Genomic DNA, 26,810 nt, shown 5'->3' with positions numbered 1-26,810 from the left:
ATGTGGGATTCCTACCATCTCAGGTTATACAAATTCAAACCTCAAAACTACATATGGGCAAATCTGAATTCTTTTGTGCTGTTCAGAACCCAAAAGAAACAGACAATTTCTCTTGTCATTTTCCTTTGCCTGGGCATCTTTTTTCTGGTGGTTGAGCCTTCTGAGAGTCCGAGAAATCATGGAGAACCTTGGTTCTCCCTCCCCACCTTGGACGGCTCAAGGCCTTGCCTCTTGTCCCCACATGTCAGAAACCCAAACCTCGTGATTACCAAAGTCACCGAATATTCCCGAAGCAGGATCTGGGCTAGTCTCAGCATTGCCTTACCACTTTTGGTGTCTGGAAGTTCCTCCTGTTTTCTTGACAGCTCAATCTTTTAACGACTGTTTGTTGTATTTGATTCATAATTTCTAGACGTTTTGTATTGAGAGGTTTTTCAGGGTATCTAGTCTGTTATGATGACAGAAACAGAAGTCACCAGCTGTTGTTTCCTTTCACCAAAGTGATCAATAATTAGTGGTCACCATTCTGTCTTTGTTCAAATCAGAGATCAATGGCTTTGTGATCAGGAAAAGGACAGCATCTAATTAACAAACAGACATACCCGTCAGAGACATCTTCCTCTTACCTGAAAAGTTCCTACCAATCCCTTTAGTTTACCAGGCTCTAAGAAGAGTTCCTGGATTACTCAAAAAACTTGATGAATGTGGAGGAGAGCTTCCTGCGGAAACATTCCAGGAAGTTTCCTTGGAGCCACTTGAAATGACCAAGTTGTCTCAAACAAGTTCCATGTTCTTACAGTGTGAAAACGCATTTACTTAAAGATTCCACGCCAAGTTTGTTTTGTTTTGTTTTCAGTCAAAGAAGCAGCTGAGCACAAAATAGTTAAAACCTAGACTTAGAAAAAAGGCAAAATTTTCCTAGCGACTCTCATGAGACAGCATATGGGAATGAGATTATTATTAGTTTGGAGGAACCGCAACTCGTTGACCTTGCTTGTCTAGCAGCATCCTGTTGGTCGGAGGAAGAAGGCCATGCTGCTCCCCTATAATCTCCAGCTCCCACATGAAGTGTTTTCTTTCCTAATTATTGTTTCAAAATCAAAACTTCTGTGTTGAAGGGCTTTTACTGAATGGCAAATAAGAGAGTAAGCCTAAACAAGTGGTCAGAGAATAATACTTTTGAAGCGCTCCATCCATGTGCACGGTTCCAGAGAATAAGATCAGGCTGCTCACGGCACATGCGCACACACATACACAAAATGGCTACCTTCTGACATGAAGGAAGTAAGATCTCTATGATGACTAAATACTCAGACTTAGACATGAAGAATACTCAGGGGTAGGAGATGAAATGGGAGGAAAGGGGGTACTGTCATGAAAAAGAGCCACTAACCACAAAAATCCCCCAAAGTAATACTCCATAAGGATGCACAGATAGCCCTCTAAGCTCGCCTGGGCTCGACTGGCTGCATATGATGCTTGGGGATCCACCTCTCATCCGTGCAACCTTTCTTGCCGTCACTCTCTTTGGTGCCCTCCTCACGTACTGTCTCCTGCCCCCACCCACCCACCCTACGCCCCTGGGCCTCCTACACTAGAATACTTTCGCTGCCCTCCTGCCAGGCAGAGGGGCTGGGGGATGTGGGGAGGTGATCTGGAAAGATCAAGCAGCTGCAACTGGAGGCAGATGGAGACTCCTCAGGAGGCTCCCGGAACAGAGAGTCGGCAGAAGCGTGGAAGGTAGACAGCTCTGCAACCAAAATGATGACCCAGCCAAAGAGGGTAGATTTTATATTCTGGTTCCTGGGATGATTGGTGGTGAGGAAAGCCAGTCAGGACCCCAGTTCAAAAGACAGTAGGGACTACGCAAGAGCGGAGGAAAGGAACTGGGAGGACCCCGGACAGCAGTTAGTTGAAATAGATCCCATAACCAGTGGAGTGATCAGAGGGATGGGGAGGAGGCTCGGTGCCGGGTCACGGCTCAGCGCTGCGATGATTTCCCGAGATATTAGCAAAGGCTCCCACCCACATTCCTCTTCCCTCGCCTCTTTGTGCCCATTACTCTTCCTGCTTCAGCAAGAACAAAGCATCAAATGCTTGGCCATCACTACCAAAATAGTCTCTTAAAATTCATAACAGAAATGATCTTATTAAAAGCCAAAATATTTTTATTTGTGTGAATTGGACTTTTGAGAGACGAAAGATTGTTTTGGTTCCAAAAGCTTGGCTTTGATACCAGGATCCAGTGGTCTGAACAAAAGGTTTATACTGCAGCCAAAGTTTGTCCTATAAACAATGGAGTTGGAAAGATTGCAGGGTGATAAATAAGCCCTTTTCCTCCTTCCACCACAACCACTGCCCCCTCTCCAAGACCAGAGGGGAATCTCACAGGTTGGAGGAAAGAAGACAATTGGGAAAGGAGAGCAAGACTGAGGAATTTTGTGAGTTCCTGAGAAAAGGGGCCTCTCTATGCTGCACATGCCAGGTTCACATCCACGGTGCTGGAGTGAGGACCTGTAAGAAAAAGCCTAGATGGGTTTTTAGGAAGACCTAGGGGTACAGGAACCTTTCGCCTCCCTTCTGAAGATGTGGCCAAGAGACATGGAAAGCTTCTTGGAGAAGCCCCTATCCAACATGAGACTGGGACTAAGAAGTGGAAAAGGCTGAGAGATGCCCAGGGCGATGGGCCTGAGCACAGCTTCACAGAGACTCAGCTTCTCTGAGGGGTGCAGGGGAAGCAGCCAAAGGTTCTGAGGCCTCCCCCTGAAAAGTGCTCAAATGAGCTAAGAAAGGTCCTGGGATGGGGAAGGAAGAGGGCACCGGTGCCTGAAACTAGCAATGCATGCCCGTGGCAGGGACATATATGGCTGCCAGTGCACAGCGATAGGGGCCCGACAGATTGAGTTACATCAGAGGTGCCACGAGACTACAGATGAAGAAGATGGCCATCGAACAGATTCACCCCCTTCACCAACGCCTGGATGAGAGAGAAGTTGTCGTCATGCCCAACCCCCAGAGCTTAGGTCACCCATGAGAGACAGAGACCTTGAATTGGCTGAGTTATGTGTTCTGCACAGAATGGACATGGGGGCTGAAGGGCTAAATGAGGTTCGGTTGGAGAGAAATAAAGGTATATCTTTTCACACCTGAATTTTGTGACTATGAAATGTATATTTGTTGACGGATCTTGAGCAACACTGATCTAATGCTGGATCTCCTAAACGAGTGGTTTAGGGAATCATAAATTTTCTCTGATTAAATTGTACGAAGTTCGAAAGTACACCTAACTATACACCAGAATTTGGTATAAAAGCTACATTTTATTAAATTCCTAAGGTTTAAATTGTATGATGGTTTGTGTAATATCTTGTTACTGCTTTCATTTAGCAGACTATGAACTCTAATAAAAAATATAAATTGTGAAATATAAAAAAAAAATAATAAAAGCTACATTTCAGATCAGTGAGGAAAAGATTACTCAGTAAGTGAAAATGATATAACTAAGAACCATTTGGGGAAAATATTAAGACAAATCCCCATCTTACTCCTTAAACCAAAGTAATTTCATATAGATCAAAGATTTAAACTTTGAAAAAGAAACTATAATAACATTTGGAGAAAACTATACATATTTATTTATAATCTTAGAATGGGGAAGACTTTTCTCAGAATGACACAACACTGAAAAGCATAAAGAAGATTAAGAAATTTGACTACAATATTTTTTTAAATTTCTGTACAATAAAAGAGAATTAACAAAGTCAGAAGACAATTGGTAAACCTGGAATATTATTTACAACCCATGTTATAAAAGAGAGCTAATTTCCTAAATTTATAAGGAACAGGTATAATCAATAAAGAAAAAGATAACCAACTAAATAGAACAATTGAAGGACATGAACAGGGAAAGCAGAAAAAGATATACAAACAGCCAATACATATATGAAAATAGGCTCCTCAACCTCAATAATAATTCAGGAAATACAAACCAAAACAACGCCTTTTAATCTATAAAATTGGCAAAAATCTAAGTTTGATAATATTCACTTTTACTGAGGGTATAGAAACCAATCTTCATATCCTTTTGGTATAAGCGTAGTTCCTATAATTTGGTGACATGTATCAAATGTTTTCATCAAATGTTTGGTGACATGTATCAAATACATGTTCCTTTCTATTCAGCAATTTCAGTGCTAGGAAGTTAAACTACAGACATACTTGAAGAAGTCATCGTGAAATATGTTCACTGCAGTATTGTTTTTAGTAAGAAAAAAAATTTATATATATATATATGGAAATTCTCTTAAAGTCAGGATCTAGGGAGATGTTCAAGGCTGGCCACACCAAGATGGGGGCTGGGAAGAGGAGGGCTATCATGGACAGTAAACTTGACTTACATCAAAGTTAAATTCACTTACAGTTCTCAGCTCACAAAATGATCCCCCATTTTTTATTTGTACCTTGAGGTTTTCGTATTTTCTTTTCAACTGACTTCAGCCCCAAAAATATTTATTAGACTCCTACTAGGTTCTAAATATATTATACTATGTCTTTCTAATGGAGCTGGAGCTTGAGGGATTGGTATAAGCCAAATCAGTAGAAAAGGCAGGAAGGGTACTCTAGGAGGACAAACAAACATGGGCTTGGAAGTTTATGGGGTGCTTGATTAGCAAAAAAACTAGCACACCTGAATTACAGTGCAGATAGGGAAGCAATGTAGCCAGAAAATGGGGCTGCCGGCAGACCATGCTGCAGGAGCCACTGCTTTTTCAGCAAAGGACCATTGCTATTAAATTTGTGCTTTAGAAAAACTACTCTAGTAGCTATGTACAAGATGGAATGACGAGGGAAGGAGGCAAGAAGGCCAGTTAGCTGGTTGATGCAATAGGTGAGGAGGTCAGAAAAGGGCAATAGAAGATAGAATGGAGAAGGAAGAGAGGCCTTCGAACATTTTAGACATGGCAGACAAGATGTGGCTACTTACCAGAGGTGGGAAGTGAAGATGATGATGTCATTTGAGATAGCATTAATGAGAACTGGCTTTTGATTGTGGGGGAAACCATTTCTAGTTTCATAGCCTATGAAAAGCTGTTTATCAACAGGAGTCTGGGAAAAAATGCATTATGGTCAAAGGCTGGAAGACATGCTAAATTTTGGAGGTGTTGGGTTTAAGGCACGTATGGGGCACGCAGACACAGATGTCTGATTGCTATTTGGAAACAGGGTTAGAACCTCCGGAGTGAAAAAGATACTCCACCGGTCATGCAAAAAGAAAATAGGGTCGAGGTAGAACTTTGGAGAATCCCTGCATTTCAGTGTGAGATCAAGGAAGGGGAGTCAGCTAAGGGCTTGGAAGAGGAAGCGTCAGAGAGGGTGGAGAGAAAGTAGAGTCCAGGAAGCCGCATGTACAGCCAGCTCTGAACATGGAACAGCAGAGATCCATGGAAGCTCAGAGGCACAAGCTGCCCCCAACCCCACTCTGATTCCCGCCCCAGTCCCACTCAGATTCCTTCCAGCTGCCCTCTGGAGTTTGAAGATTGTTCAACTTTTTATATAAAAACTCTCAACACTTTCTACAAAGTTAAGTGGCATAACAATCCCCTCTGTCCCAAGACTTACAAATATAAAAAGATGAAATTTCCCTACACCACTTGGCAAGTCACTGGCAATGGAGCTCAGAGTTCTTCAGGCCTTAGTCCAAACACTCAACAGCCTAAACCTTTCAAGCAAAAAAATAAACAAAAGCAACAAAATAAATGAGAGCTGACAAAAAGTCATGCAAATTAAATTACATTTCTTTTCCCTTTTTATGAGGAGACTCGCTTCTGACAAAAATATTGAGTTCCTTTTTAAATCTCGTAAGAATTTCCCAACCATCTTCATGTTCCTTAAGTCCTGACAAAGCCAAGGACATTTTTCAAGGCTGGCTTTAGTTAGCATACTGAAGGGATGGTTTCTGGGCATTTTAGTTCACTGTCTTTTCGGAGTTACTAACTGTTTAAGTGTGTAATTTATCCTCAAGTCCTTCTGATTATTTGTTTGTTCAGAAAGATATCGATTCAGATTGCAATGACAGACTCTTAGACATGCCTTGGAATTTATGTAAGAAACCAATGAGTTATTACAAAAATGATTCAGGTCTGTAAATAGTGACTTAAAGTTGCCAAAATAAATAAACTGAAGATACTAAGATGTTTTTAATAAAGAATGTTTTTTAAAAACAGCCGCATAAAATGTATTCAAAATAAGAGTATTTTATTAAATAACACTTTTTTCTTTGGTTTAGAGTCAGAATAGAGACCAGGCCCTGGAAGTGAACTCAGCAGTTGAAGGAATAGTAGCTTCCGAAAATTAAGTAGTAAGGACTCCGGAGGATAACTTGGAAGAATGATTATAATTCTGTCTTATAAATCAACTTTTTATTTATAAGTTTAAAGAACAGCCCCCACATTTTCACAAACTGGCAGATATTTTAATTGGAAAATTTAATTCTGAGCTAACCTAAATTAAAATTGGCTTTATTTGGAATCCGTGCAGCAAAGGGAACTTCAGTTAATTCAAATAAATTGAATACGAGTAGCTACCTTCATTCAGCTGGCCTTTCTCTCTGGTCTGGAGTAAGCAGTTGTCATTCTCCCTTCCAGAATTGGCCCTTTATAACCCAGACTTCAGATCCCAGTCTTTCCATTCTCCTCAAAAAATTATCAATTTTGTCGGCACTTTTCATTTTCTGGCTCTACTGTATCCTTTCATCTACGTCTGTAAGTGGTCTCTCTATCCTGCAATGAATTATGTTCATTAACCTATATCCCTTTATAGCCCTGATATCCCTCTAGGATCTAGTCCTTTCTCTTGTTCCTTTCACTGAACCTTTCTTGATCGGCTGTCTCCACCCATTCCTTCCGTGTTGACTCCACCCAAGCTCGCCTTTACCCCTGTGGTGAAGCTCCTGTTCCACCTTTCTACCCACAGCAATCGTTTCCTGTTCATCAAATCAATGGACTTTTCTCAAACAACATTCCTCTTGACCTCTATACCATCTGGCCCTATTTTTCAGCCCTTCCTCAGTAACAACTTTCCATTCATTGGTTCATGTAAAATTAGATCATTGGAGTTTTCGCAATGGTTAACAGAGACTTTGTTGTCAAGCAGATCTGGCGTTACTATTTAGTAGCTATTTCACCTTAAGGGGAAATTCTTAAGCCTCTCTCCATCTCAGTGTGCTCAAATTGGATAACTCTTCTTCCTGGAGAGGCTATGAGGATTAGATAAGAGAATACATGTAAAAGTTTCAGTGCATTGTAAGTGCGCAATAAAAATTATCTGTACTACTTATCCCACATTCCTGAACGCTCCTCGGTCTCCTTTGCTGACTCCTCTTTATTCTTGTGTCCCCAAATGTAGATTTCTCCCATAGCCCTGGACTGTCCTCTCCACTCAAGCTCTCCCACAGGTACCTGTCTACTCATTGTTTCCAGGGTAGCCACACACTACAACCGTCTAGTTCTGGCCTGACTTCTCTGCAAAACCCCATCCAATCCCACTCCACAAACTACCCTTACAGACATTTCTTCATGAAGGAGCTATCATCCCTCAAATTCAACACATAACAAAAGGATCTAATCATTTTCTACCTCCTTCAACCCCCCACCAATGGCATCACAGACATGGGACCTCACAGACATTCTTAAATCATTCTTCTCCCTCACCTCCCCACCCCTCACACACCCAATATTCCTGTTTTTATTTTCTAATCTCTCATTTCTGATTATGCCCTTTCATTCCAATCACCAGCACTCTGGCCCAGGCCCTCATCTTCTCACACCTAGATTATTAAAATAGCCTCTCAGTTGGTTTTCCTATACCTCCTCCACCATCAGCAGATTAATTTTTCTGAAATGACAGCTTAAAAGTAGTGCTCCCCTACTCAAAATGCATTGACACTCTCCCCCTACCATTGTCTACAAGATGAAAAAAAAATTTCATCAGTCTTTAATTCAAGATCCTCCATACCCTGACAATAATCAACCTTTCCAAGTTTATCTTCCAATCAAAATCCTTCAGGTTAGAAATTGTATCTAATTCATCTTTGTATCCCCAATGTCTATGATAGTCCCAGTCAATAAATGTTGGCTGAATTGAGCTAATCTAGCTGATTTCCTCCCACAATTATAGGAGTCTGTTGATTGAACATCAAATTCATTCTTCATTCAATTTATTTAACTAACTAGTATTTATTGTCAAAGTGCCTACAACAGTGCAAGCACTATAATTATACAATATTTATAGTGAGTAAGCATATTAGTCAGGATAGACTCATTTATGCTGTGGTAACAAACAATCCCAAAAATCTCAGTTGCTTTACACATAGTTTATTTATCACTTACATAAAGCTGGGGCAAGTGACCATCAATGAGGCTATTCTTCATATTCTTGCATGATCTGATCACATGGACATTCACATGAAAATATCCTTCCACAATCACCATGGCCAGAGAAGAGAGTATGGAAAATCACATTCTAACTATTAAACACTTGCTCCTGGAAGGAACACATAGCATCTTCACTTACATTTTCTTGATCAAAGTAAGGCACATGCCTAAGATCAAAGAAATGGAGAAGGAAGATTCTCCCATTTATCCAGGAAGGGAAGGAGAACCAGAAGAAATGATGCATTCAGAAGAAGCACAGTGGACTAGTCAATGAACCAGACTTTAATACAGCACCTCTCAAACATGAGTGTGTATCTGAATGACTGCAGAGTTTATTACACCAGAGATCACTAGACCCCACCCCTAGAGTTTCTGATTCACTGGGTCTGGGTCTGGACTGGAAATTTTGCATTTCTAACAAGTTTCCATGAAATACTGATGCTGAGAGTCTAGGGACCTCACTTTGAGAGCCATAGCTTCAAAATATTATATCTAAGCAATCTTTTCCTATTTTAAATGGTAACTGCTCTTAAAGAGCCCACAATTACAGTTGGGTTTGAGTGAAAAGAAAATGTTTGTAATGAATGAAGAGAAATACTGGCTTGAAATGATCAGGGTGGCCTAGACCACCAAATACAATATCTAGAACTGTAGCATCCCTCTTTTCCCACTTGCTGACCCTCCACCCTGTCTTTTTTGCCTCTTCTTATACCATCCTCCTCCTCTCCTTTCACTCGTTTGACAGAGGGTTCCCCTCACTTTCCTCCTTGACCTTATTGCTCCACCCTCCCATGACTCCCTCTCCAGAATCTTATCTTTTCCTTCCCTCTTCATCCCCCTTGCCTCTCAATCACCCTTTGCCCACAGTGTGGGCATTTACTATCACCAGTGACCAAATATTTCACCACTTACAAGGTCCACTCCCCAGACACTGCACAGATGGACTGTAGTGCGACTGAAAGCAGGTTACATGGAAAGGAAGTTGGTAGTATCATTGGGGGAAAGGAGATGCATGGGGAGAATAATGCACATATCAACATCTCAGAAGGTGACTGTGCTGAGAGAATTCTAGCTTTGGTTAGGTCCACTAGTGCCATCTGGAAAGCATTTGCTGTTATCACTGAGAATCTGAAAGAAGACAGCCATTCTGTGACCAGTGGGCCAATTGACCCCAGTCAACCTGAGGCCCAGTTGGGTGCTTCTGAATTTGAGTTCCATGAACTCCCATTTTCCAAACATTTAGTTGGCTGTATAATCCGGGGTCAAGTCATCAAAATTCAATGAGATGTGTCAAATATCTAAGGTACAATTTCAAATTAGATCTTCTGCCAGTATTTATGTGACCCACAGGAGACACCCAGTGCCCTTTCTGCTGCTCATGGCTCAGGACCCATCTATGGAATGTCTGAACACTCAGCAATTCCAGGTTTTAAGTAGTTTATAAATTTCCAGTTTCTACCTTACTTTATTATCAAGTTGTAATTTTGTTCATTAAGGTATTGTAATAGCTTTCTATGTTCAGGTGTTAACACTGAGTTCCCTACTTAGTTTTACAAGCTTTTTGTCTGTTGCTTATTTTAGTTCTTGCCTGTAAGTTCTGTTACTCAGAACATTAGTTCTGTTTGCAAGGTAATAAGGGACTATCAATACACATCTCTTTGGTTCTGTAATGTCACAAATTTTTCAAAAAATGTAAAAGATGGACTGGAAAAGAAACTAAGGAGAAAGGCACATATAAATCAAGTTTTGTCTGGCCTTAAAACATAATATTTATTCTCTAAGTCAACAGGTAAAGTTGTACAATTGTGTTTTCAAAATGGTGACAAGTGACAGAAAAAATCCACTCTCCTGGTGCCAATGGGATTGCATGTACCCTGTGGTAGGGGATGACTTTTTCTAATTTGCCCAAAAATATATGAAATTTGGGGGCAAATTAGAAAAAGTCATCCCCTACCACAGGGTAGACGCAATGGTCCTGTTTGCTTCTCTTACAAATACACACTATACAGACATGTACAAAACATAAAACCAAATCTATCCTACACTTCCCAGGAAGTAACCTTTGTTAATATTTTGGTTTATATGCTTCCAGGCCTTTCTTTTTACGACTCATTATTGTATCTGGAGAGGTAGATTTAAAAAAAAAAAAAAAATAGAACCGTACTAGAATATTCTTCTTCAACTTGCTTTTTAAAAACAAAATATCAGGAACATCTTTCCTAGAAACATATTTACATGAAACTACACCAAGCATTCTTCTAGGAGCTAGCGATATAAAAGTGAAAGTAGAAAGAAATGCCTTTGAAAAGCTTACTTTCTAGAGGAGGGGACAGAAAATAAAAAGGGAAAAAAAGAAACTAATTTCAGTTAAGAGTATGTACTATGAAAAAATAGTCAAAGGGATAAAAAGTGGAAAGGAGTGGTATTTTTGATGGAGTGGTGTGTTGATCAGCATCCCAGCAGGAAAAGAACTTCACCCTCAGATGTTTCAAATGAAGAGACTTCAGTGAAGAGGCTGTTTACAGAGGCATGAAGAGGGATGCAAGGCAAGAGAGGAAAGGGGATACTATCCCAAAGGCTGAAGGGACAAAGAAAGGGAGGAACAGAGTCACAGGAAAGCCCAGTGCCAGTAGAGCCACAGAGAAGGGTCCTCTGAATTTCTGGGGATACAGCTACTGCTACAGATGCAGGCCTGAAGCAAGAGGGAGTGGGGAAGGAATACCCCAGACTTTTCTGCTCCTATGTGATTCTATCCTCCTGGTGCCACCCAGAGAGCATGGGAAGTGGTAGTCAGATTTCAGACAAGTTGAAGGTATACCCGATAGGCTTTGTTGGTTGGATATGGGAAGTGAAGGAAAGAAAAGTACTGGGATGACACCTAGGTTTTTGGCCTGAGCTACTGATTGAGATGGGGAAGGCTTGGGGGAAAGCAGGTTATGGAAGTTGAGAGTTTGGTTTTGGACATGTTTGGTTTGAGATGCCTATTAGACATACAATTGGAAATGACTAATAAGCAGATAGGTGTATAAGTTTGGAGCTAAGAGGATATAGAAATTTGGGATTAGTCTGCAAAGAGATGACCATAAGGCTGGTTAGCATCACCTAGAAAAGGTATGAGAGATAAGCAAAGAGAATCAAGGCTGCTGTCCTTAGGGTCCTCCAACATTTAGAGGTCTAGGAGATCAGATCAAGCCAGCAGAGGAAATGGGAAAGTGTCTAGTAAAGTAGGACAAAACTGGAAGAGGATGGTGAACTTGAACTCAAGTGAAAAGAATACGTCAAGGAAAAAAAGAGTAATCAGCAGTATTACATGTTATTGACCAGGGGACTTGGAAGCATAGAAATCCCTAGTGATCCTGAGGAGAACAGTTTCTTTGAAGCAATGGGGATGAAAACCTGATTGCAGTGAGTTGTAGAGAGAATGGGAGGTGAGGAAGTGAAGACAGCAAATATAGGCAACTGTTAAAAGAAGTTTTGTGATGGAGAACAGCTATAATGGATAAGAACTTGATAAAGAAGTTTTTTTAATATGAGAGACAGCACACATTTGAATGCTGATGAAAATAACCTCTGAAGGTGGTGAAAATTGATGATGCAGAAAGGAGAGGGCGTGATTGCAGAGACAACGTTCTCCGGAAGGGAGGACATGGGCTTCAGTGAGTTGGTGGGCAGTGGAGCTGTTGTCCCACACAGGCTCCAAGACTGTTGGAATAATCTAACAAGAGGGATGGTGGTACAGAGATGCAGGGAGAGTTGGAGCGGGGGAGATAAAGTACATCTCTCCTGATTGCCTCTATGTTCTCAGTAAACTAAGAAGCAATGTCTTCAGCTGAGAGTGAGGCTAGGGCAGGTGTTGGAGGACTGAGGAAGAGTACATGTGAACTGGTCCCTCTTGGAAAGAGGAAAAGACAACCTACCATAGGAGTGTTGCATGACTGTCTGACTGTGGTAACAAATCTTAAGTGAGACCAGCCAGCAGAATGGAATCTCTCGACCTGCTCCCTCTGTCCACCTGCTTAGGTGCAGGTGTGGACTAAGTGGAGAATTGGGTTGACCGAGGGGTTGGGGTTTCCCTTTATAATAGCTACATGATAGTGTACTGTGTGTATGTAAAATTATTTCAAGTTTTGAATTTGCAAGTCCAATTAGGGTTTATTAACCCATCATACTAAGAAAGTAAGCTATGCTTAAACAATATTAAGCATAACTTAATCTAGGATTCAATTATATTCTTATATTTGGAGGCTCTCAGGCAATTTATTTTGAAAGAACATTAGAAATATGTAGGGATGATGATGCCATTTGTAGTGTCATTTGATCTTTAGAATTTATACCAAGAAGCAAATTTTGAAAGCAAGCTTGTGCAGTATATTAATCAGTGGCTTGCAGACAAACCTTTATATATACATAAGTCAGGGCTCAGCAGGGGCCAGCTTGAACTTGAAGCTTTCAGTTGGGATCAGGTCTGCTCCTCAGGGCTTCTTTCTAAGGCCCAGGCTGAAGTGGCCGCAGCTGCCTGTGGCATGTTATTCTAGTGGCGATGAAGGAGCACAAGAGGTGGGTGCAGAAGCATGTACTTCCTCTTGAGGCCTTGGCTCAGAACTGGCATTGTCACCTCTGCCCACATTCCATTGGCCAAAAAAAGTCACATGACTAAGCCCAACATTAGTAAGGTGTGAAAATATAATCTGCCCACTGTGGGAAGTACTTCAAATTTCCATGGCAAAGAACATGGACGTACCACTTTATTATAGGAGAGAGTGAGAAACTGGGCACAATAGAATTCTGATTACTACTAGTAGACTAAGGCTTCTTCACATTGCTGAGAACCAGGGACTTCATCAACAGATGACTTGGGTTTCACACGTATGAGAATTTGTTACTATACACAATACAACCTATTGGAACCCTCAGAAATTCTCTGGACTTCTGGCTTCAGAATGATTAGTCACTGGTCTGAACCCCCCAACGATCCCTTTCCTTATCTCCTGAACTGGTATTGAATTGTTGTCTAATGGGCCTCCACATTTCTGTATTTATGAATTGAACATAAGATAACCCTCAGAAAGACAGTCCTTCCTTCCCTCCTAATCTGGTTTTGTGCTTGGAATTTTCCCTGTTTAAGGACTCTTGTTTCCTCCAGCAAGTATTTTTTTAATTCAGGTATGATTTCAGAATGGAGTCTGTCTGGAGATGGCGCAGGGGTTGGGGAGGCAAGCAGGGATGTAGAAGGGATGTTGCAGATAACTGACAACAGCCTCAGCTTGAGGCAGGAGTTTCCAAAGTCCATGGTGCTGTTATCAGATGTCGTTCTGTCACTGGGTTCTTAAAGATTTAAACAAAAAGAAATGAAAAAAGGAAGACCAAAAAAAGGTTTTCTTTGAAGTCTCAGAGTTGTTTGCCTCTGAAAGCAAAATTGTTGTTCTTACCTCTTAGCAAAGTACTTTTCCTATTGATTCATCACTTTATTGCTTTTCTATCTTCCCAGAACTTGAGCAATCTGTTTTCTTGACTATTTCCAGAGACTTCTGTTTTTTCATCCTTGTGCACAGTTTCCTTCAGTTTGTTTCTATTGATTCTGTTATTCGATGCTCTTCAAGGATTGTTGAATCCTTGAAACTATTTAGACTCTGTTTAATGTTTTTAAAAATGCATTCATTTCAAGAAGAGTGAAATGTATTTAGAAGGTCATGATGAATCACTAAACATACCATTGCATATTTTGGTCATTTTTCCATTTCAGTGAGAAAATTTAGCTTCCTGGATTGTGTGTATTCTGCAGAGGGACTTAACTTACTTGCAATAACCCCTTCAACACCCCTCACTGCATTAGCAAGTACAGAACATCTCATTTCTTTTTTGATCTGTGAATTTATGAGACAATAATTCCAGAATCATGGCTTGCATTAAGGCCCTGCAATTCTTCCACATTATGGTTAGCAAGAATCCTGAGCCAGAATCATGGAACAATGCACAGTTAAGCCAATCAGAGACCAAAATCCTGTACTTCATGCTCTATTATTATTTAAGAAAATTGCTTGGCTTTTTGAGTTTTAAAAGAAAAACAAAAAAACAGGCTTGTGGCCATTTTTAAGCCTTTTGACTTTAGGTAGTTTACCTTAATTTAACCTGACCTTATCACTAGATTTTACATAAGAAAATAAACAACTGACTATATAGACAATGTTTTAAAATCCAGCTTATTAGCTAGATATTAAAATTTTCAGACAAGGCACTGGATTTTCCAACTTTGTTGATTAATTTGAGATATTTGTTATATTAAGAGTTTGCATAAATAAAATTCTTCTTTAGCTCCCCTCAAGCCACCCCAGTTCCCAGATATTAAGAAAATATTTCTTTTAATGAGCATTTATTAAGTGTTTTTTTTATCTAAGTGAAAGGATTTTTCCTCCTCTATTATCTCCCTCAGGATATAATTTCTTGAAGGTAGATAGATAAACTATATGCAATTAATTTCCAGTATAATATCCTGGGACAGTTTAATTAACTCCATGATTATTCAATTAATAATAATTAAATGCATTTCTTTCAGACTCAATCACTGATCACTTAGTAGTAATTACCACAGTAGAACGGCAAAATGGAGTCCGAAATAACTATTTGACTTCATCTGGATTAAATTAATAGGGTTTACAATGCATTTCAACGGATAAAGACAAGAATAAATGCCTTTGGGGATAAATTGCATGAAATGATTAAAGGGAGCAAAGCTGACCCTTATTTTAAACTATAATAGCTTTACAATCTAGTCTCTTCACCAATAATTGTTAATTCCCATTATTTTCCAATCCTTCTGGGCATATTAAAAAAGGAAAGCTTGTATATTAAAAGAGACTTCCCTCTGGCCCCAAATAAGAATATAAATAAGGAACCTGAGTCTAATTATCCAGCATGACATTAGTCCCCAGAAGAAAATAAATGTAAAGTTTTAAAACATGTTTAATCTTTTAGTTTTTTAAAAAGACAGAAAGCTTCACTTCTTGTTGGTGTGGGAAACAAATATACAGTGCACACTGTTTAATGTCTTTCAAATTTTAGAATTTAAAATAGACCTTACTCTTCTTTTTCTTTTCCTCCCTTCCTTCTCCCCCTGCTTTCCCTTCCCAACACAGTCCTGAAGTCATGAATTGGGGCAGAGTAAGGCAGGCAGCTGCCTCTGAAGGAGAGAGACACAGTGGCCCAAAGCAGGGTGTCAGAGCTCAAACTGAACAAGGGAGTGACCTCCCAGGATGGCTGCCCCACGTGGGGGTCAGAGCCAGAGCTGGGTATCCTCAAAAAGGGCAACCTGGTGCAGGCTGTCAGAGCCCAAACAGGGAGGGGATGGCATCCAGGCATGGATCCAGCTAGCACACATGCTGGGGCCTAAGGTGGCCGTGAGTGGAGGACAGCCAGGTATAGGGTGTCTCAACGTGAGTAAGGTGCCCAGGTGGGCAAAGGGTGGCCGCAGACATGGATTACGTACAAGGGGATGGGTGGAACGAATAAATAAATTATGGATATGAAGTCAGGCTCCTCATTGTCAGAGAAAGAAGGTTCAAGCATGGAAAGGAAGAAAACTAGAATGAACCCCGTGGTGTTGGAGTGGAATTGGACGTATCAGTGTGAATTCATGATTTTGGCATATCGATGCAAATGTGTCTTTATACATGGCTATAAATAAAGCCATATGTGTATAAAGACACATATATGCCATATATCGAGCTCTGTCCACCTAGACAGCCTGACTTTAATAGCAAAGAACACACCTAGCACCCAGATCTGGGGTTATAAATATGATTCTCCACTAGATTTCTTGGAGAAATGAATAATTCTAGAGCTGGGACAGGGACGGTATAAGATGAGCCTATAACATCTTCTATCAGAAAGCAAGGAAGTGCTTAGAGAATGATGGTGAAATGTCAAAAGGACATAGAAGCCAGCTTGAAGGGGCTGCCACTGGCCAAATCAGGGATAATTTGAGCATGAAAATAAAAATTATAACTTATTGAATAAAATATGAAACCATGATTTAAATAACGAATGAATTGAAAGTTTAATGAGAAATATCATTTCAAAGTACCAAAAAGAGTAACTTTGAATGGAAAAGCCTGGCACCTTAATCAGGGGATGCAAGGGAACTTCATGAGTAAGGGGACAAATCCAAACTGTCCACCACCTGACAGGAGGCAAAGAGAACATTGTGAGATTCCTACCAACATGCATACACTGAATGTCATTGTGAAGAAACATCAGACAGCCCCAAATTAAGGGACACTTCACAAAATAATTGGCCTGTGATCCTTAAAAGGGTCAAGGTCGTGAAAGGCAAAGAAAGACTAGGAACTTCTTCAGGACTGGGGGAGAGACTAACCTAACAACGGGATCCTTTTGCTATCAAGTGCATAATTAGCATAACTGGTAAGACTTAAGCAGGACCTAAGGATTAGAAGTCAGCCATGATTTATTGTTAATTTCCCGGTGGTTTTCTTGTGGTGATGTAGGAGGATGCGCTTAGAGGAACATGTACACTGAAGTGGTTCGGGATGATGAATCATCAGGTCAGCAACTTACTCCCAAATTGTTCTGGAAAACAAGTAATTTTCTATCCTGCACTGTACTTGCAACTTTTCTGAGAGTTTATTGCTGTTTCAAATTTTAAAGTAAAATATTATATTTATAAGATATTATAAAATAAAATACTTATTTTAAAAAGGACATAAATCTCATTATTCAATTTGGATTGCTAACACTTTTGGTTTTTGTATGCTCAGTATTATGCAAAATGCTTCTGGAGGGTAAAGACTGCATCTCAATCATTTTTTCACCCCCAAAAGTGTCTGGAACCCACTAGGCACTCAAATAGTGTTGCCTGAACTGAGAATGAATTTATCTCTATTGACCTCCTTCCATACACTTCCAATTGTTGTTACTTTTGCCTGTCAATTTTCATGATGCTTCAGAGACAATATTTTAAAATCGCAACACCTCTGAGAAATATTTCTCACTTTTCTCTATTGCCTCAACACACATCTCATTCCCCCAACAAAATAAAAATTAAGTCTTCATTATGCTTACAGCTTAGGCATTTTGTTGTTGTTGTTGTTTAGATTTTACCTTTAAGCTATTTTTTTTCCTGCCTTTTCCATCTTCTTATGCATATGGTTCTCTATTTTCCTAACTTCAAATTCCATGCAACCCACTTTTATTTTTTTTACATACATTATGCCTTAGGACCCTGAAACTAATTGTTGTTGGCCACAGTCTGAATTTTTTTCTTGGTTTCCAGACAAACATTTTGAGCCATGATATAGGGAGCTGCCTGGGGCCAGCATAGCCGTCTTTGTCAGCGGGTAGTGTTGTAGAAAGAGTTTGACTGTTCTATTATATTTTGCCACTCATATTTTATAAAAAGTAGTGGGAATGGGAAAATGGAATGGTTGATATTAGTGAAAAACAGGTTTCATAAAAGTAATACTATTGAGACAAGATGGAAATCAGTAGACATGCCAAAAGCTCTAGATTTCATCTTTATTCAGATTTTCACTGGACTTAACCCAGGGGACAGGGTGTGGTATTGGGGTAAGGGGAGGAGAGAATCAAAAGTTGAGCACAGATATGATACGATAAAAATACATGTTTGAAGACTGTGTTTATGTTGGTATAATTATTAGACTTACTCGTATATATACTTGTATGTTGGATATTCAATTTCCTTTCAAGAATTTTTTATATGTGGAAGTAGCAGACGATTTTTCTTTCACGAAGGAAAAAATTGACTCCTCTCCAGGAATTCAGACAACTTTTCCAGGGTTGTAATTTTCAGCAACCTTGGAGGGACAGATGAGAGCAATCATGCAGGTAGATAAGACAATCACCCTCGCCCTCAGCAGTGATGCTGGAATTACAGACCACCCCACCCACCCATAAACCCCACCCATTAGTGTGCAGGAGAAAAGACCATCTGGTTTTTTTTAACTGTGGTTACAGCCAAGATTGCCATAGATTTTAGATAAGTTTTTCGTTGGGATTCAAAATTCAAGTTCAATTCTAAGGGCTGTGCCCTACCTTTTTTTTTCCATTATAACATAAAATGTCTAGAATGCAGGTCAATTAAAGATAGAAGAGAAGGAGGAGAAGGAGAAGGGGAAGAGGAAACAGAGGAGGGAAATGAGGAAGAGAGAGGAAACAGCAAAGTGGAAATGGAGAGGATGAAAGAATAGGGAAATGCTGGTAAGATGGACAAGGAAGAAAAGAAGATTTGCTGGAAGGAGAGCAGGTTTGACTTCATGACCACTAGCTCTAGTCTCCAGTTTGAAGCGTTCCTTCTGATTTCTCCTCTTTCCCTCAATATGAGAGGGTCAAGAGCATGTGGTCAGGACCCTGCTCTTTGGGCTCTTGTCCAACTTTCAGGCCACCATGTTAGTAAACAGGACAACAACATTTGCATCACCACTCTGATAACATTTTTACTTTGCGGAAACTGAGACCTAAACGGATTTAATTTAAAAGGGGTGGGGGCAGTTGTGAATGTCAGACTTTATCTCAAATATCCAGCCTTACACTCAAAGCTTTGTTTTTGTGTTTTTCTTCCCATTCCACAGTATCTTAGGATAGTTCTGCCTATGTGCTCAACGTAAATAGAAAATCAATAGTTTCACTTAATCATTAGTAGAAAAATGACAGTGCTAGTTTCTGTGACTGTGGTTAGGTAACCCTCACAAAAGTAAGAAACTAAGCCAATTAATACACTATATACATAAAGACATATACTATATGTCACTTTTTACTAGATGGGGAGATTTTAGGCTATTGTTTCTGTATCTTCCAACTCTTCTACTGTGAACATGTATCAGTTTTGTACATTTTTAAGAGTCTAAAGGAAACACAGGGAATATATCTTTAAAATCTTAAAACCTCTTAACCTCTGCCCTTTATACACATACTAGAAGGAATAGGAGAAATAGTCAGATAAACAACATCAAATGACAGTAAGCAAAAATAACTCCTCAGTGAAATTAAGAAAAATTGTATTTACTTCTGGGAATAAAAATAAATATGCAATTCTTCTGATTGTACATTTGCTATACATCAGCGGCCAAAGTACTGTTGCCTATTTTAATCTAGAAAAATAGTACTTTGCCATCTCCCTCCCTCAGAGATGCCAAGCCATGGGAAACTATAAGCAGCTCCACAATTGGAAAACAACTTATTTCTGGAGGAACAGCAGCCAGCCTCAGGGCACACAGATCAGGGATCAGCCGAATAAAACTCATCACTGTACTTACCTGGGTGATCTTGCTGAGGACTTGATTATTTTACAACATCCTCTTTATGAGAAATTCCTCACTGTTCTTAGTACAGGGGTGGTTTTGCTCCTGCTAAGTCAGTTTCGGGCCGGTCTCCCTCTTTATATATGAGCTGCTGAGACGTTTAGGGCAGGCTTTGTCGTCCAAGAGACCCATCCTTACAGCACACATTGTATGTATGAAGACCACTCTTAGCTTCATCTGCCTCTTTCCTACCCTCAGTCAGGGCTTGCTTTCTATTTAATTTCTCTTTGTACCCTGTATTTCTTGGTAAATAATCTTAAATCCTTTCTGGGATAAGAACGGCCATAAATATATATATATACACATTCTAATTGTGAATATGTGAAGCATTGATTTTTGGCTGTGTCAGTTATGTTTTCACACCATGTCTACCTACCACAGGTAATACTCAACAAGTAATTCAAATATATTACCCTAAATTCTTATTATTTATAATCTTTGCAGCCCATAGCCCTTAATAGGTCATAAGCAATTAGTGGTAAAGTTATTTATATCCAAAGTAACTGCTTCCGGATCTGAATTCAGCCATATGATCCTTTTGGCCTTTCTGTACTGATTCACACCTCTTCCTGTGTTAGCGGAATTTGCTAGATTACCCTCCAGAGGAAACAGAACTATTTCCTCCCTCAGGGTACTCTCTGACTATAAACATCAATGCTTCGTTTCCAAAGTTGGAGATAGGGGAAGAAAGGGGACAAGAGTAGGAGAGAAGCAGGGAGGGAGAATAATTCTGACATCATTCCAACTATCTGATCATAGAAAGACATATGTAACTATTTCCAGTTTTTGAAAAAGAAAATCACATGCAAGTTAGGTAATGGCTAAAGTTATACAGCATGTTTACCATATAAGTGAGTCAATAAATATGTTGACATGGGGATTGACAGCAGGGAGACCACATTTTCTCAAAATATTCCAACAAAAACAAACAAAATAGTGTGTGTGTGTGTGTGTGTGTGTGTGTGTGTGTGTGTGTAATAAGGTAGGGCCCATCAGGGAAAATGAGAGAGTCAAAATTTGCTGTAATGCAAAGCCCTCCTTTTGATTATAAACAAAATAAGGAAGACCCCCAGCTTGATATTCATGAAGAAAATGTTTTCTGAGCAAAACGTGGTTTTGATTTCTTAACCTCTGATGATCACTCCTACGTCAAGCTAACACTCAGTAGCCTTATTCTTAACCAGTCATCACTTCCAACAAGTATGTTTTTGAAATTCGTCACCTCACAGGGAATATAAAATTGTGATCCCAAACCACCTTCTTAAGATGTGGCTTAGGAAAGATTCCAAGGGAAAGTACTGATATGGCAGGTAGTGGGATTTGCTTCCACTTCCAAAGCTTCGAAAGCTGTTGGGGTCTTGGGGGGTGGGGGTCGTTTGTTGGTTGGTTGGTTGGTAGGGTCTGCCCGTGACATCAGAGCTCTAGGGCAGAGAGTACAGACTGAAATCTCAGAGCTTGGCACAAAGACTCCCAAACTTCCACAAACCTCGACTAGGCACAACGAAACCGTATTTCCTAGAATTAAACAACAAGGTACAGAAGGAACTTGAAATCCTAAAATTCCCATTCAGGCATTCAAGAAAAAGTGTTAAAATATTCTAGGAAAATGTCTGAAGATATTTTATACAAAATTTCACAACTTGTTCCACTAAACAGAATGAAATGAGTTTAAAATTCCTTTAGCAGGTAGAGACCACTGGCTACGTCCATAAAGAAGGTGACCGGAGACAAAGGGCAGCATCAGCTGGCCCTGACATGCAGTCCTGGTGACCTCCTCCCTCTCTGTGGGAAACGTTACCCAACATGTGCTGCGTGGTTACTGGGTGCCTGTTCTCATTGTAGCCTTGAGGAACGCAGAGATAAATAAAACTCTGTCCTCAAAGCCCCTCTAGTCTAGAGAAAAAGAGAAAATCAACCAACAATGAATGTAAGAGGCAGCATGACACAGTGACTGAGAGTATACAGACTTAAAAGTCAGATATCTGAGTTCAAATCCTGACTCTGGTTTATGGCTTACATGGGCTGGGTGACTTTGAGAAAGTTATTTAACTTCTGTGCCTCAGTGTTTCATACACACATGCACACACACACATGTACATATATACATTTATATACTATATACAGAGGTGCTAAAAAAAGTACACACATTTTAATAAAGGGAAAAAACTATTAAAATTGTAATGCTCATTATATACCGAATACAAGTCACGTTTGACTTCTACAATTACAAGAAGTGCTCAAAGTGGTTGCCATCAGCGTCCAGACACTTTTGATTACGGCAAACTTCTGCTTGAGCAACGTTGACCAAAGTGTCCACTTGTATACAATTTTTGGCACCCCAGTATTAAAATATGTCCATCACTTAGAAGACTGCCTTGCCTTTAGTGTTAAGTAATTAAATCATTAATAAAATATAAACAAGCCCATAAGAGAACATGCACAGCTCTGAGGATGAAAAAGCGGCATCTCCACCAGCCAAAGGACATCAGGAGCGGCCTCTCAGAAGATTCCACGCTGGAACAGGATCTATATTAGACTCTGTAAGAACAAGTCCCAACTAACCAGATGGGCGAATGAAAGAAGGGCTGCTCCTTAAACTTTTCCCCCAGTAGATCCAAAATGGTAAAGGAAACCAAACTAGAAACAGGGCAAGGGTTCCACCCCATTTATAGAAAAAATTTTCTTGTAGTTCTGGATTTAAAATTCAAGAGGAGTTTACCGTCTATGCCCTAACATATTTATGTTTGCTCCAAAATAAAAAGAATAGCTTTTATTTCTCACCCGTGAGGAAAATTGATGTTGAGGCAATGTGCCATGCCTCCCCTGCGGGTAAACATGCCCTGACCTGGGAAGCAAGTGGCAGAGGATTATGGTATTTGACTATTAGAAAGGGTGACCTATTCGGGGTCAGTATGAGAGGGTAAGCCAGCAGGAGTGTTGGTGTTATGATGTTAGTGACAAGATGTCCAGACAAATGCCACCCCAGGATACACTAAGAAAAAACTTCATAGCAGGCATCCTACAAAAAGCTCAGGAACTGCTGTGGGGAATAGGAAGAGGAGCCTACTAGAGATAACTAAGAATGACCCCCAAAGTCCACATGGATAGCTAGATACTCGGCCTCCTGGCTCTTAACATTGACAAGCTCAGCTAAGATCAGAGGAAAAAAATATAGAACCTCATGCAATTCCAAGAAAGGCACCAATTGTGACTGAGCAATTTCACCTCAGAGCTGACTGACCCCAAGATGTGACTCCACAGGGTGGTGTTTCTAGGCGGTTTCTAGGTAGTCTTTGTACATGCAGACCCAGAAACGTGGTTTCATCACCTCTCTGATTATGAAGCAACCTCTCTGACTTTGGCTTGAATTACCAAACCCACAGAAATATATAAATATAAAGTAGAATGCTAATTCATCAACTTCCAATGAAAGAAACACTTTCATTGAACTGGAATATCAAATAATTATTGAGAAAACTATCCACTAAGCATTGAGCAAAGTACTTCAGAGATGTTATTATGTTTACTTCTCAAAGCAATCTTACAAGGTAGAGGTGAAAGAAACTGTGAATGCTCGGTGATGTTTCTGTACCTCTCCATTTTCCTGCCTCCCGTGCGGCTCTCCTGGACAACAGAATGTGAGCAGAAGTGACGTGAATCACTTCTGAATAGAAGTATTTAAATGTATGGTGTGCCTTCCCTCTGCTCTCTTTTCCAAACGTTGCTGGAAGCAACAGAATTCGTGGGCCAACAGACTGGAAGAAGAGGGAGGTGTTAAGGAAAAGGACATCACCATGAGCTCAAAGCCATTCACCTTTGTAAAAACACATTCTCAAGGACCAAGTCTGGGCCAGACAAGATTCCAGGGGCCCCGAGTGAGCAGAGAGAGGTAAGAGGCTGGAGCCGGCCTGCCACAGGCTACACGGAGGAGTGCGGGGTGGCATGCAAAGAAGAACCGGTTCAGAGGCATTGAGAATCGGGGCATCTGAAGGAGAAAAGGTTGTGACCAAAGGAGGGGAAAATGTGGACATCAAGTGTTTCCAGGTGATAACAAGGTCTAGGGCACATAATAGTCAAGGAAAGATGAAGAATGGGTCTGGATGGCCCATTAAAACACCAAAATCTTAAAACCAAATCATGTTTTATGGTATCACAAATCCAGTTTTCTAATATATAACATACACAAACATGAACATCTGATACACTTGGAATCCTGCCCTGTTTTCATTAGTGATTATTTGTATCATACCTATCTATCATTCAGACTGGTTTATTTTAAATCCTATAGGACATAGTTTTAATACAAAACTTTAATTCAATATATTTGCCCTTATTCACAAGAATAAATCATATGGAAACTGACAAATCCTTGGAACAAACAATGAATTTATATTTTGATTTTGAGATATGTGATCCTGAAAACATGAACTCTGCTATTGTCTTCAACCAAGCATTTCCTTTTTTATTTTACCTAAGGGAATATAGGTGATGTTATACAGATATACTAGAGCCATTCTTTTAAAACAATGTTCTTAAATAATCCAGATGTTTAGCATATTCTATTTTCTAAATTTGCTACTTTTTTATTTAATTAAAAGTCTCACCCAATACTCTTGGGATGGACGTAAAGGAGAACTGTGTTACTAACTCAGTAACATACACGATTGCACTGTTACCAGAAAATGTACCATGAAGACTTCTTGGCTTATGTCAAGTAATGGCCAGAAAATTCTATTAAAAGTATGACCATCTCAAAGTTAATTGATTAGTTTCCACTTAATCAACTGGGACTCTGTTGTTTTGTACCTTACTTAAATGAAGAAATATTCACAGACAAAAACCATCAATACTTACAGATGAAGCAAGCACAACTGTACTAGAAAGGATTCTCTACTTCCAAAGAAAAGTCTGTCACCCTCTTTTGACTTGGAAATCCCTTTTACAGAGGACAATGCTTATCTTTCACACACACACACACACACACACACACACACACACACAAAGAAAGAAAAGGTTTAAAATATAAATATGCCTGAGATAGATAACGTACTGGCTGAAATTCACAAATTTGATTCTAGAACATTCTTTAAAGAAATACAAGAATTTTGAACTGCTGGGAAGCAAAAAGAGGCAAAAATAAAATAAGGGGAAGAAGCCTTGTTGGAATCACATTTCCAGATTTTTTTGGCTAATGTTGTTTTATATATTTCTCCTTGATTTTTTAGCTTCTTACCAACTACCAGCCGCATCTAGCACTACACAGTGCTTTTAAAAGTTACTATTTCCACTTAGATAAAAACAGAATTATAACAGCAGTGTTATTTCTTGAAAAATTGCCAAGATATTTAGACCAAAATTGTTACGCAAATGTAAAACATCATAGTGGTGGGTGTGCTATGATGCGATTTATTGAAAGGTCAAGGTCCCCGAAAATAGGTGCACTGTTTCATATTCCTTTCTCCTGTGCTTACAAGATCGTGCTCCCCTGACCTCAGGCCCAGATCTCCAGAGCTATCTCATATGGCCCACCTCAAGGCTGACCAATCATGTTGATTACATCAAATGTGATGTCATTCTGGTCTGCCTGCAAAGATGGGAGAGACACGGTTACATGCCAGAAGAGACAGGAGGGTTCAGGGTAGGTGAATTGAACCTGTGTCATACTTTTCAAGACATAATTCATCCTTCATGTGATGTAATGATTTTGTAGGGTTGAGGTTTGGCAAATGTATGCCATTAGACGTGTGTGCTTTTGGCACAGACACATTCATTATACTTTCTGAGTCTAATATAAGCAGAGTAGCATTGGAGTTTGCCCCATGTTCCCTCTGTAGCCTCATCTTTTTATTTTCTTTCACAATGCATGTCTCTGGTCCTCGCTCACCAAGGATTGCATTACGATTATTGAGTTCACTCGACAGTCAGAAAACAATCAGGCAAACTTGAGAACTAAAGCACATCCTGGACCATTCTCTTTCCATTTTGAACAAGAGAGTTAATGAAAAGAAATAAGGCAAGAGACAAAAAAATCAAAACAGCCAAAGTGAGTATTTAGAGAAAACATTTCCTAATGACTCGGTACCCATCAACTAAGCATCAAATAATCTGCTACCAAAATGATACAAACAAACAAAAGCATTTCTAATCTTATCACTTCCCAGTTTTAAGTTGGATTCTCCAATAGATAGAACAAAGTTGATTCAATTCTAATTCACTTTTACCTCTAAATGAATATTTCAGACTTTGTATATGAATAACAGATAATTAGCTCAAATTTTCATTTTACTTTGCATCTATCACATGTTCTTAAGCATGGCTTTACTTTTCGATTCTTTTGGTCAAAAACAAAATGTACTTAATAGTCAAAGTACCTTTGACCTTGTCCAGAAATTTTCCACATAGCCTCCAGGAAGCATTTAAAACTACTTCTTTTACTTTGTACCTGGGGTCATGAGTACTGAAGTATTTGATAGTATTCTGGAATATCATAGGGCTTATTTCCAAGACAGTCTAACTGACAGATACTCGTCAGTATAACTAATCCAATCAGCTGTTGCAAACACTATTTGCAAGCCTTAAAGTGAACCACAAAATCTACCCTGAGACCACAAACTTACCATTTCCTTCTTCCCATCTCCTCTTAATTGTATGGAATGTCTTATTTTTTTCTGCTGAAATTCAATCCTTCAGAATTTCTAGTCCCACAAGGTTGAATGGAATGTTCAGCATTTTGGTATATTATGCCTCATTAGGCAAGTAATCAACCAAAATAGACATTTATGGTAGACTTAGAGTTCTCTCATTTTAAGTAAACACACACTCTAAACTTTGTAATAAACCAAACTTCTAAGTATTAGCTTTACACTGAAAATAGACTATCAGAAAAAAAATCATATAACACCAATGTCCTCCAGCCAATGTTGTCACAAAGGGCAGAGGGATCTAAGTCTGAAGGAGTTGGAATAACTCAGCAAATAGCTGAAATAATTGAGACCATTACAACTAACATTTGACTTTGTACTTAATTAAGCAAATTGTCTGAAGAAAT

Source organism: Rhinolophus sinicus, linkage group LG01, assembly GCF_036562045.2.
Source record: "Rhinolophus sinicus isolate RSC01 linkage group LG01, ASM3656204v1, whole genome shotgun sequence".
NCBI classification, from domain to species: Eukaryota; Metazoa; Chordata; class Mammalia; order Chiroptera; family Rhinolophidae; genus Rhinolophus; species Rhinolophus sinicus.
Note: the sequence above shows the minus strand (reverse complement) of the source record.